We start from the raw sequence: 14,833 nt of genomic DNA on the forward strand, positions 1-14,833 counted from the left end.
TAAACACAAAATAAGGCAGTCTGGGAAACAAACATGACCTGCTTTAAAATAAGGACTGTGGTTTACAACACAGAGGAACAGTGTATCGCAGGGAAACTCAACACTCTCCTGAATACCTGGCAGGACTGAAGGCGAGCCAGACTGAAGAATAGAAGAACCAAAGGACCTTGACTACTGCAATTTTTTTTTTCTTTTTTCACCTTTTAACTAAGAAACAAATTTTTTTCCATTTTTTTTCTTCTTTTTTTTTCTTTTTTCTTTTTTTTCTTTCTTTCTTCTTCTTTTTCCATCACCAGATTTTACCCTTTTAATTACTACCTTCGTATTTTTAACCAGTATTATTACTGCTACCATTTTACCATTTTTTAAAGTGCCATTTTATTTTCTCTTTATTTTATTTTGGGATTAGTGTTTGCCATTCTATTTTCATCGTTATATTATTGGTTATTTCTAGTTTGCATCCATCTCCAGGGAGCTGTTGCTGGAATTTGTTGGGATTAGTGGCGGTTCTATAGGAGTATTCTCCTCATATTAAAAGTCTCTTGCCCTCTTCCACTTCATTCTTTTTGCTCTTTTCTTTTCTTTTCTTTTCTTTTCTCGCTTTTATTTTCCCCCCTCCTTTTTTCCAATTTCATTTTTGCACTCCTTTTTTTGGTCCCTACTTTTCTTTTCTTTTTTCTCTTTTATCTTCCTTCTTCCTTATTCCCTAATTCTCTTAATTCGGGGGGTCACCTTTATTTGGGGTTATTAATATCGTGAATATATTTGTGTTTAGTGCCTGGTACGTGGTGCCTTGTTGTGTTGTATGTTGTGCCTTTAAATCAATGCAGCAGATCCAAGCAACAGCAACCTCCTGAGCACCACACCCTCTGCTGAGGAACAGCAGCTGTACGTGAAACCTCGCCCCACCAGCCAGAAGAGCCACCGAAGCTGTGAACAACACCCACCAGAGGAGCTGCTGCCAACTGAAGAGCACCTGCTACCGCAACCACCCGAAGAGCAACCACAGACCAAAATATCACTGCCACCCAGGGAGCAGCCACTGAATGACTCAACGTCTAGATATGTCAGTGAGATCAACCATGGGTAGACAAAGAAACCCCCAAAGGAAAGAGAAGGAGGACTCTCCAGAAAAGCAGCTAAGTAATACAGAGGCATGCAACATGACAGAAAAAGAATTCAGAATAAGGGTCCTAGAGTGCATAAACCGGATGGAGGAAAAAATCGACAACCTCTGCAAGAAGCAAGAAGAAACAGATGAAAGAATCAATAACATATGGACGAAGCTAGAAGAAACAGATGAAAAAATCAACAACTTAAGTAAGACAAAAGAAGAAATGAAGAGTGATATAGCTGCAATGAAAAACACCATTGAAAGTATAAACAGTAGACTAGGAGAAGCGGAGGACCGAATTAGTGAATTAGAAGACAAGGAAGCAAAACACACCGAAAATGTACTGCAATTGGAGAAAAATATTAAAAGACAGGAGGAGAGCCTAAGGGAGCTTTGGGACAACATGAAACGAAACAAAATACGAATAATAGGGGTACCAGAACAACAGAAAGATGAACAAGGATTAGAAAACCTATTAGAAGAAATAATATCAGAAAACTTCCCTGAGGTGGGGAAGAAAAAAGTCACACAAGACCAGAGAGTCCCAAACAAGGTGAACCCGAAAAGACCCACACCAAGACACATCATAATTACCATGGCAAATGTTCAGGACAAAGAGAGAATCTTACAGGCTGCAAGAGAGAGACGGAAAGTTACATACAAGGGCTCTCCCATTAGATTGTCAAATGATTTCTCAACAGAAACACATCAGGCCAGAAAAGAATGGACTGAAATTTACAAAGTGATGCAAAGCAAAGGACTGAATCCAAGAATACTCTATCCAGCAAGGCTATCATTCAAACTTGAAGGGGAAATAAGAAACTTCACAGACAAAAAAAAAGGCTAAGGGAGTTTATCACCACCAAGCCAGCAATGCAAGGAATGCTAAAGGGACTGGTATAAAAAGAAGAAATAAAAAGCTCAGAAAGAAAACAGCCACACAAAAATAGAAATGGCTAAAACAAGTACCTTTCAATAATAACTTTAAACGTAAATAGACTAAATGCTCCAAACAAAAGACATCGAGTGGCTGAATGGATAAAAAAACATGACCCATACATCTGCTGTCTACAAGAAACCCACCTCATTAGAAGAGACTCACACAGACTGAAAGTGAAAGGATGGAAAAATATCTTTCAGGCAAATGGAAAGGAAAAGAAAGCTGGGGTAGCAATACTTATATCGGACAAAATAGACCTCAAAGTGAAGGCCATAACAACAGATAAGGAAGGCCACTTCATAATACTAAAGGGATCAATACAACAAGAAGATATAACCCTGGTAAACATATGTGCACCCAATGAAGGAGCACCCAAATTCATTAAAAAAAACTCCTGGAAGATATTAAAGGAGAGATAGACAACAATACAATCATAGTAGGGGACTTTAATACACCACTGACAGCACTGGATAAGTCCTCTAGACAAACAATCAGCAAAGATACAGCAATCCTAAAGGACTCACTAGATCAGATGGACTTAATGGACATCTTCAGAACACTTCACCCCAAAGCCAGGGAATATACATTCTACTCAAATGCTCATAAGACATATTCAAAAATAGATCATATATTGGGTCACAAGCAAAGTATCCCCAAATTCAAGAAGATTGAAATCATAAAAAGCGTCTTCGCAGACCACAATGGCATAATATTAGAAATAAACTACAATAAAAACAACCCAAAATACTCAAACACCTGAAGCTGAATAGCATGATATTAAATATTGATTGGGTTACCAATGAGAACAAAGAAGAAATTAAAAACATCCTGGAAACTAATGACAATGAAAACACAACAATCCAAAACCTATGGGACACAATGAAAGCAGTCCTGAGAGGGAAGCTTATAGCTCTACAAGCCTATCTCAAAAAACAAGAAAAACTGGTAGTAAATCATCTAATTCTACAACTCAAAGAATTAGAAAGAGAGCAAAAAGAAAAGCCCAGAGTGAGCAGAAGGAAGGAGATAATAAAGATTAGAGCAGAAATAAATGACATAGAGAACAAAAAAAACAATACAGAAAATCAATGAAACCAAGAGCTGGTTCTTTGAAAGGATAAACAAGATTGACAAACCTCTAGCCAAACTAACCAAGAAGCAAAGAGAGAGGACCCAAATAAACAAAATCAGAAATGATAGAGGCGAAACAACAACAGACCCCACAGAAATACAAATGATTGTTAAAAAATACTATGGACAGCTCTACTCCAACAAACTAGACAACCTAGAGGAAATGGACAAATTCCTAGAAAAATACAACATTCCAAAACTCAATCAGGGAGAATCTATAAAAATCTCAACAGGCCAATAACTATGGAAGAAGAAGCAGTCATCAAAAAGCTTCCATCAAACAAAAGTCCAGGACCAGACGGCTTCACAGGGGAGTTTTACCAAACATTCACGGAAGAAATAAAACCTATCCTCCCCAGACTACTACAAAAAATTCAAGAGGAAGGAACACTTTCAAGCTCAATAAACGTGATATATCACATAAACAAATTGAAAGAAAAAAACCACATGGTCATATCAATTGATGCAGAAAAAGCATTTGAAAAATTCAAGAGGAAGGAACACTTCCAAGCTCATTCTATGAAGCCAGCATCACCCTAATACCAAAACCAGGGAAAGACAACACAATGAAAGAGAATTACAGGCCAATATCCCTCATGAACATAGATGCCAAAATCCTCAACAAAATCTTAGCAAATCGGATCCAGCAGTACATCAGAAAGATCATACACCATGACCAAGTAGGATTTATCCCAGGGATGCCAGGATGGTACAATATCCACAAATCAGTAAATGTGATACATCACATAAACAAATTGAAAGAAAAAAACCACATGGTCATATCAATTGATGCAGAAAAAGCATTTGACAAAATTCAACACCCATTTTTGATAAAAACTCTCAGTAAGGTGGGAGTAGAAAGATCATACCTCAACATAATAAAAGCCATATATGACAGGCCCACAGCCACCATCATACTCAATGGACAAAAACTAACACCATTTCCCCTAAGAACAGGAACAAGACAGGGATGCCCCCTCTCACCACTCCTGTTTAACATAGTAGTGGAAGTGTTAGCCATTGCAATTCGGCAAGAAGAAGAAATAAAAAGGCATCCAAAATGGAAAAGAGGAAGTAAAACTGTCCTTATTTGCAGACGACATGAATTTATACATACAAAACCCTAGAGACTCCATCAAAAAGCTACTAGACTTAATACATGAATTTGGCAATGTAGCAGGATACAAAATTAACCCCAGGAAATCTGAAGCATTTCTATAAACCAATAGTGAACTTTCAGAAAGAGAGATTATAAAAACAATTTCGTTTACCATCGCACCAAAAAAATTAAGCTACCTAGGAATAAACTTAACTAAAGAGGTAAAAGACCTCTACTCAGAAAACTACAGGACATTGAAAAGAGAGATAGAGGAAGACATTAACAGATGGAAGAACATACCGTGCTCATGGATTGGTAGAATCAACATCATTAAAATGTCCATACTACCCAAAGCAATCTATAAATTCAGCGCACTTCCCATTAAAATACCAACGGCATACTTCACAGACCTAGAACGAACTCTCCAAAAATTCATCTGGAATAAAAAAAGACCCCGAATAGCTGCAGCAATCCTGAAAAAGAACAAAGTAGGTGGGATCTCAATACCAGATATCAAGTTGTATTACAAAGCCACTGTTCTCGTGTATCGCAGGGAAACTCAACACTCTCCTGAATACCTGGCAGGTCTAAGGCGAGCCACACTGAAGAATAGAAGAACCAAGGGACCTTCACTACTGCAATTTTTTTTTTCCACCTTTTAACTAAGAAACCAATTTTTTTCCTTTTTTTTTTTCTTCTTTTTTTTTCTTTTCTTTTTTTTTTTCTTCTTTTTCCATCACCTGATTTTACCCTTTTAATTACTACCTTCTTATTTTTAACCAGTATTACTACTGCTACCATTTTACCATTTTTTAAAGTGCCATTTTATTTTCTCTTTATTTTATTTTGGGATTAGTGTTCTCCATTCTATTTTCATCGTTATATTATTGGTTGTTTCTAGTTTGCATTCATCTCCAGGGAGCTGTTGCTGGAATTTGTTGGGATTAATGGCTGTTCTATAGGAGTATTCTCCTCATATAAAAAGTCTCTTCCCCTCTTCCACTTCATTCTCTCTTTTCGCTCTTTTTTTTTTTCTTTTCTTTTCTCGCTTTTATTTTCCCCCCTTCTTTTTCCAAATTTCATTTTTGCACTCCTTTTTTTTTTGGTCCCTACTTTTCTTTTCTTTTTCTCTTTTATCTTTTTCTCTTTCTTCTTCCTTGTTCCCTAATTCTCTTAATTCGGGTGATCACCTTTATTTGGGGTTATTAATATCGTGAATATATTTGTGTTTAGTGCCTGGTACGTGGTGCCTTGTTGTGTTGTATTTTGTGCCTTTAAATCAACGCAGCAGGTCCAAGCAACAGCAACCTCTTGAGCAACACACCCTCTGCCGAGGAACAGCAGCTGTACGTGAAACCTCGCCCCACCAGCCAGAAGAGCCACCACAGCTGTGAACAGAACCCACCAGAGGAGCTGCTGCCAACTGAAGAGCAGCTGCTACCGCAACCGCCCGTAGAGCAACCACAGATCAAGGAGTCACTGCCACCAAGGGAGCAACCACTGAACGACTCAACGTCTAGATATGTCAGTGAGATCAACCATGGGTAGACAAAGAAACCCCCAAAGGAAAGAGAAGGAGGACTCTCCAGAAAAGCAGCTAAGTAATACAGAGGCATGCAACATGACAGAAAAAGAATTCAGAATAAGGGTCCTAGAGTGCATAAACCGGATGGAGGAAAAAATCGACAACCTCTGCAAGAAGCAAGACGAAACAGATGAAAAAATGGATAACATATGGACGAAGCTAGAAGAAACAGATGAAAAAATCAACAACTTAAGTAAGACAAAAGAAGAAATGAAGAGTGATATAGCTGCAATGAAAAACTCCATTGAAAGTATCAACAGTAGACTAGGAGAAGCGGAGGACCGAATTAGTGAATTAGAAGACAAGGAAGCAAAACACACCCAAAATGTACTGCAATTGGAGAAAAAAATTAAAAGACAGGAGGAGAGCCTAAGGGAGCTTTGGGACAACATGAAACGAAACAACATACGAATAATAGGAGTACCAGAACAACAAAAGGATGAACAAGGATTAGAAAACCTATTAGAAGAAATAATATCAGAAAACTTCCCTGAGATGGGGAAGAAAAAAGTCACACAAGCCCAGAGAGTCCCAAACAAGGTGAACCCGAAAAGACCCACACCAAGACACATCATAATTACCATGGCAAATGTTCAGGACAAAGAGAGAATCTTACAGGCTGCAAGAGAGAGGCGGAAAGTTACATACAAGGGCTCTCCCATTAGATTGTCAAATGATTTCTCAACAGAAACACATCAGGCCAGAAAAGAATGGACTGAAATTTACAAAGTGATGCAAAGCAAAGGACTGAATCCAAGAATACTCTATCCAGCAAGGCTATCATTCAAACTTGAAGGGGAAATAAGAAGCTTCACAGACAAAAAAAGGCTAAGGGAGTTTATCACCACCAAGCCAGCAATGCAAGGAATGCTAAAGGGACTGGTATAAAAAGAAGAAATAAAAAGCTCAGAAAGAAAACAGCCACACAAAAACAGAAATGGCTACAAACAAGTACCTTTCAATAATAACTTTAAACGTAAACGGACTAAATGCTCCAAACAAAAGACATCGAGTGGCTGAATGGATAAAAAAACATGACCCATACATCTGCTGTCTACAAGAAACCCACCTCATTAGAAGGGACTCACACAGACTGAAAGTGAAAGGATGGAAAAATATCTTTCAGGCAAATGGAAAGGAAAAGAAAGCTGGGGTAGCAATACTTATATCGGACAAAATAGACCTCAAAGTCAAGGCCGTAAAAAGAGATAAGGAAGGCCACTTCATAATACTAAAGGGATCAATACAACAAGAAGATATAACTCTGGTAAACATATATGCACCCAATGCAGGAGCACGCAAATTCATAAAAAAACTCCTGGAAGATATCAAAGGAGAGATCGACAACAATACAATCATAGTAGGGGACTTTAATACACCACTGACAGCACTGGATAAGCCCTCTAGACAAACAATCAGCAAAGATACAGCAATCTTAAATGACTCACTAGATCAGATGGACTTAATAGACATCTTCAGAACACTCCACCCCAAAGCCAGGGAATATACATTCTACTCAAATGCTCATAAGACATATTCAAAAATAGACCATATATTGGGTCACAAGCAAAGTATCCCCAAATTCAAGAAGATTGAAATCATAAAAAGCATCTTCACAGACCACGATGGCATAATATTAGAAATAAACTACAATAAAAACAACCCAAAATACTCAAACACCTGGAAGCTGAATAGCATGCTATTAAATATTGATTGGGTTACCAATGAGATCAAAGAAGAAATTAAAAACATCCTGGAAACTAATGACAATGAAAACACAACAATCCAAAACCTATGGGACACAATGAAAGCAGTCTTGAGAGGGAAGTTTATAGCTCTACAGGCCTATCTCAAAAAACAAGAAAACATGGTAGTAAATCATCTAACTCTACAACTCAAAGAATTAGAAAGAGAGCAACAAGAAAACCCCAGAGTGAGCAGAAGGAAGGAAATAATAAAGATTAGAGCAGAAATAAATGACATAGAGACCAAAAAAACAATACAGAAAATCAATGAAACCAAGAGCTGGTTCTTGGAAAGGATAAACAAGATTGACAAACCTCTAGCCAAACTCACCAAGAAGCAAAGAGAGAGGACCCAAATAAACAAAATCAGAAACGATAGAGGCGAAATAACAACAGACCCCACAGAAATACAAATGATCATTACAAAATACTATGGACAGCTCTACTCCAACAAACTAGACAACCTGGAGGAAATGGACAAATTCCTAGAAAAATACAACATTCCAAAACTCAATCAGGAAGAATCTAAAAATCTCAACAGGCCAATAACTATGGAAGAAATTGAAGCAGTCATCAAAAAGCTTCCATCAAACAAAAGCCCAGGACCAGACGGCTTCACAGGGGAGTTTTACCAAACTTTCAAGGAAGAACTAAAATCTATCCTCCTCAGACTACTAAAAAAAATTCAAGAGGAAGGAACACTTCCAAGCTCATTCTATGAAGCCAGCATCACCCTAATACCAAAACCAGGTAAAGACAACACAATGAAAGAGAACTACAGGCCAATATCCTTCATGAACATAGATGCTAAAATCCTCAACAAAATCTTAGCAAATCGGATCCAGCAGTACATCAGAAAGATCATACACCATGACCAAGTAGGATTTATCCCAGGGATGCAAGGATGGTACAATATCCGCAAATCAATAAACGTGATACATCACATAAACAAACTGAAAGAAAAAAACCACATGGTCATATCAATTGATGCAGAAAAAGCATTTGACAAAATTCAACACCCATTTTTGATAAAAACTCTCAGCAAGGTGGGAGTAGAAGGATCATACCTCAACATAATAAAAGCCATATATGACAGGCCCACAGCCAACATCATACTCAATGGGCAAAAACTAACACCATTTCCCCTAAGAACAGGAACAAGACAGGGATGCCCCCTCTCACCACTCCTGTTCAACATAGTACTGGAAGTGTTAGCCATTGCAATTCGGCAAGAAGAAGAAATAAAAGGCATCCAAATTGGAAAAGAGGAAGTAAAACTGTCCTTATTTGCAGACGACATGATATTATACATACAAAACCCCAGAGACTCCATCCAAAAGCTACTAGACTTAATACATGAATTTGGCAATGTAGCAGGATACAAAATTAACCCCAAGAAATCTGAGGCATTTCTATACACCAGTAGTGAACTTTCAGAAAGAGAGATTATAAAAACAATCCCGTTTACCATTGCACCAAAAAAATTAAGCTACCTAGGAAACAACTTAACTAAAGAGGTAAAAGACCTCTACTCAGAAAACTACAGGACGTTGAAAAAAGATATAGAGGAAGACATAAACAGATGGAAGAACATACCGTGTTCCTGGAATGGTTGAATCAACATCATTAAAATGTCCATACTACCCAAAGCAATCTATAAATTCAACGCACTTCCCATTAAAATACCAACGGCATACTTCAGAGATCTAGAACGAACTCTCCAAAAATTCATCTGGAATAAAAAAAGACCCCGAGTAGCTGCAGCAATCCTGAAAAAGAACAAAGTAGGTGGGATCTCAATACCAGATATCAAGTTGTATTACAAAGCCACTGTTCTCAAAACTGCCTGGTACTGGCACAAGAATAGGCATATAGATCAATGGAATAGAATAGAGAGCCCAGAAATCGGCCCGAACCAATATGCTCAATTAATATTTGACAAAGGAGGCAAGAACATTCAATGGAGCCAAGATAGTCTCTTCAATAAATGGTGTTGGGAAAATTGGACAGATATATGCAAGAAAATGAAACTAGACCACCAACTTACACCATACACAAAAATAAACTCAAAATGGATAAAGGACTTAAATGTACGACAGGAAACCATAAAAATTCTAGAAGAATCCAAAGGCAACAAAATCTCAGACATATGCCGAAGCAATTTCTTCACTGACACAGCTCCTAGGGCACTTGAAACTAAAGAGAAAATAAACAAATGGGACTTCATCAAGATAAAAAGCTTCTGCACAGCAAAAGAAACCATCAACAAAACAACAAGAAAACCCACTGTGTGGGAAAACATATTTGCCAATGTCATATCTGATAAGGGCCTAATCTCCAAAATTTCTAGGGAACTCATACAACTCAACAAAAGGAAGATAAACAATCCAATCAAAAAGTGGGCAAAGGACCTAAATAGACACTTTTCAAAAGAGGACATTCAGAAAGCCAAGAGACATATGAAAACATGCTCAAAGTCACTAATCATCCGAGAGATGCAAATCAAAACAACAATGAGGTATCATCTCACACCTGTCTGACTGGCTATCATCAACAAATCAACAAACGACTAGTGCTGGAGAGGATGTGGAGAAAAAGGATCACTTGTGCACTGCTGGTGGGAATGCAGACTGGTGCAGCCACTATGGAAGACAGTATGGAGTTTCCTTAAAAAACTGAAAATGGAACTCCCATTTGACCCTGTGATCCCACTTCTAGGAATATATCCCAAGAAACCAGAAACACCAATCAGAAAGGATATATGCACCCCTATGTTCATAGCAGCACAATTCACCATAGCTAAGATCTGGAAACAGCCTAAGTGCCCATCAGTAGATGAATGGATTAGAAAACAGTGGTACATCTACACTATGGAATACTATGCTGCTGTAAAAAGGAAGGAACTCTTACCATTTGCAACGTCATGGATGGAACTGGAGAGCATTATGCTAAGTGAAATAAGCCAGTCAATGAAGGAAAAATACCACATGATCTCACTCATTCATGGATAATAGAGACCATTATAAACTTTTGAACAATAATAGATACAGAGGCAGAGCTGCCTCAAACAGATTGTCAAACTGCAGCAGGAAGGCCGGGGAGGGTTGGGGGGCAGGAGGTAGGGGGGTAAGTGATCAACTAAAGGACTCGTATGCATGCATATAAGCATAACCAATGGACATAAGACACTGGGGGATAGGGGAGGCTAGGGGACTGTCTAGGGCGGGGTGATAAAATGGACACATATGTAATACCCTTTGTAATACTTTAAGCAATAAAAAAAAAAAAAAAAAAAAAACAAAGCCACTGTTCTCAAAACTGCCTGGTACTGGCACAAGAATAGGCATATAGATCAATGGAATAGAATAGAGAGCCCAGAAATCGGCCTGAAACAATATGCTCAATTAATATTCAACAAAAGAGGCAAGAGCATACAATGGAGTCAAGACAGTCTCTTCAATAAATGGTGTTGGGAAAATTGGACAGATATATGCAAGAAAATGTAACTAGACCACCAACTTACACCATACACAAAAATAAACTCAAAATGGATAAAGGACTTAAATGTACGACAGGAAACCATAAAAATTCTAGAAGAATCCAAAGGCAACAAAATCTCAGACATATGCCGAAGCAATATCTTTTCTGATACAGCTCCTAGGGCACTTGAAACTAAAGAGAAAATGAACAAATGGGACTACATCAAAATGAAAAGCTTCTGCACAGCAAAAGAAACCATCAACAAAACAACAAGAAAGCCCACTGCGTGGGAAAACATATTTGCCAACGTCATATCTAATAAGGGCCTAATCTCCAAAATTTATAGGGAACTCATACAACTCAACAAAAGGAAGATAAACAATCCAATCAAAAAATGGGCAAAGGACCTAAATAGACACCTTTCAAAAGAGGACATTCAGAAAGCCAAGAGACATATGAAAACATGCTCAAAGTCACTAATCATCTGAGAGATGCAAATCAAAACAACAATGAGGTACCATCTCACACCTGTCAGACTGGCTATCATCAACAAATCAACAAACGACAAGTGCTGGAGAGGATGTGGAGAAAAAGGAACACTTGTGCACTGCTGGTGGGAATGCAAACTGGTGCAGCCACTATGGAAGACAGTATGGAGTTTCCTCAAAAAACTTCAAATGGAACTCCCATTTGACCCTGTGATCCCACTTCTAGGAATATATCCCAAGAAACCAGAAACACCAATCAGAAAGGATATATGCACCCCTATGTTCATAGCAGCACAATTCACCATAGCTAAGATCTGGAAACAGCCTAAGTGCCCATCAGTAGATGAATGGATTAGAAAACAGTGGTACATCTACACGATGGAATACTATGCTGCTCTAAAAAGGAAGGAACTCTTACCATTTGCAACGTCATGGATGGAACTGGAGAGCATTATGCTAAGTGAAATAAGCCAGTCAATGAAGGAAAAATACCACATGATCTCACTCATTCATGGATAATAGAGACCATTATAAACTTTTGAACAATAATAGATACAGAGGCAGAGCTGCCTCAAACAGATTGTCAAACTGCAGCGGGAAGGCCGGGGAGGGTTGGGGGACAGGAGGTAGGGGGGTAAGAGATCAACCAAAGGACTTGTATGCATGCATATAAGCATAACCAATGGACATAAGACACTGGGGGATAGAGGAGGCTAGGGGACTGTCTAGGCCGGGGGGGTGGGGGGAATGGACACATATGTAATACCCTTTGTATTACTTTAAGCAATAAAAAAAAAAATACTATGTGGCCATAAAAAAAAGGACATCTTACCTTTTGTGACAGTATGGATTGACCTGGAGATTATTATGCTAAATGAAATAAGCCAGTCATGAAAAGACAAATGCCATATGACCTCAGCTTATATATTTATATATGGAATCTAGTGAATGAAATAAACTGATAAACAATATAGAAACATCGGCGCCGAAACTGGTTTGGCTCAGTGGATAGAGTGTCGGCCTGCGGACTGAAAGGTCCCGGGTTCGATTCCGGTCAAGGGCATGTACCTGGGTTGTGGGCACTTCCCCAGTGGGGGATGTGCAGGAGGCAGCTGATCGATGTTTCTCTCTCATCGATGTTTCTAACTCTCTATCTCTCTCTCTTCCTCTCTGTAAAAAATCAATAAAATATATTTTTTCAAAAAAAGAAACAGCGGCATGTATACATGGAACAGATTGACATCTCTCATTGTGGAAGTGTTTGGCGGGCTGGATGAAAGAAGGTAAAGCGATTACCCAAAAAACATAGCATAACAGATAGGCACAGACAACAGTGTGGTGATAGCCAGAGGGAAAGGGGATAGGGAGGTAGGTGGAGATGGACCAAGGAGGGAAATGGGGATGGACAGAGACTTTGCTTGGGACGATGGGCACACAATGCAGTGTGCAGGTGATGTTTTGTTGAGTTGTACACTTGAAATCTGTATGATTCTTTTTAAACCAATATCGCCCCAATAAATTCAATGAAAAAATAAACTTAACATCAGTTAATACATCCAAAAATATCAAATAAACTCTTTTGCTTCATTGCTTTTTGTTACAAGAGGTTATGAATCTGTAGTTGGGTGAGTCAAGTGTGTTCATCTGCTAAATGGGCAATAAATTTGGGTCACAGATCTCCTGGGAAGAACAAGCAAGATTCATTATTAAATACTGACTGTATATTCTCACAACCAACCTAAGGATAGGGTTAGGGTATAGGTATTTTTACTATTCCCTTTTTTTAAAATTTATTTTTCAATTACAGTTGACATACAATCTTAGAATAATTTCAGGAGTACAATATAGTTATTAGGCAATTATATAACTACTAGAGGCAATTATATAACTACTGCTGACATGAAATTCATGCACTCAGCGGTGAAGGGTGTCCCTCAGTCCAGCCTGCACCCTCTCCAATCTGGGACCCCAAAGGAGATGTCCGACTGCCCATAGGGAACGGGCCTAAACCGGCAGTCGGACATCCCTCTCACAATCCGGGACTGCTGGCTCCCAACTGCTTAAGCCCGCCTGCCTGATTGCCCCTAACCACTTCTGCCTGCCAGCCTGATCACCCCCTAACCACTCCCCTGCCATCCTGATCAATGCCTAACTGCTCCCCTGCTGGCCCAGTTGTCCCCAACTGCCCTCCCCTGCAGGCCTGGTCACCCCCCAACTGCCTTCCCCTGCAGGCATGGTCCCCCACAACTGACCTCCCCTGTGGGCCTGGTCATCCCCAACTGCCCTCCTCTGCAGGCCTGGTCCCCCCCAACTGCCCTCCCCTGCTGGCCTGGTTGCCACCAATTGCCCTCCCCTGCAGGCCTGCCCCCCCACCAACTGCCCTCCCTCCCTGGAGGCCCAGTCGCCCCTAACTGCCCTTCCCTGCTGGCCTGGTCATGCCTAACTGCCCTCCCCTGCTGGCCTGGTCCCCCCCAACTGCCCTCCCTCCCTTGCTGTCCTGATCACCCCTAACTGCCCTCCCCTGCTGGCCATCTTGTGGCTGTGGGCACTGCCATCTTTGAGGGAGGGGAAGTCATTTAGCATATTCCCTCCTTATTGGCTGTGGGCGCCACCATCTTTGAGGGTGGGACAGTCAATTAGCATATTTCCTCCTTATTGGCTGTCAGTGCTGCCATCTTTGCAATGGCGTGAGGGTCAATTAGCATATCATCTCTTTATTAGATAGGATTCCCTTTTAACAAGGGAAATGAAGCACAATGGGTTAAGTAATCTGCTGAGCCAGACTTTCAATATAGGCAGTCTCAACCAGAGACTGGGGTGCTTTAACCACAGTTCTGCATTTTGTCATTAAAAAAGAAACAAAAAAGGAAACCCTGGACTTATAAGCTACACAGTGCAGGACATTCAACAAAAGGATAATAACACTGGCCACTCCCAGGAAAAGATGCTGCCTGCTGCAAGAGCAGGTGCAAGTAGGCATACACAGGAGAGTGAGGGACCAGCAGCCCATTAGCAGGAAGTCGGACCCACATATGTAGCTTCAGCGAGGTTCCAAATGGCCAGATCCCTGGACACCAAGCCCATGTTTGACCTCTAGAAGGTGAACTATGTTGGAGAGGTCCAGGATATCTTCTCTGCTGACATGGGAATACAGGGAAGAGAACAAGGAGAATTAAAGAGAAATGTATGTATTATCTATTTCAGGCTGGCTATATTTGGCTTCAAAATGAAAAAGTGACATTCACTCACTC

This window comes from Myotis nattereri (genome assembly GCF_964212035.1).
Source record: "Myotis nattereri genome assembly, chromosome: 2".
In the NCBI taxonomy this organism is placed as follows: Eukaryota; Metazoa; Chordata; class Mammalia; order Chiroptera; family Vespertilionidae; genus Myotis; species Myotis nattereri.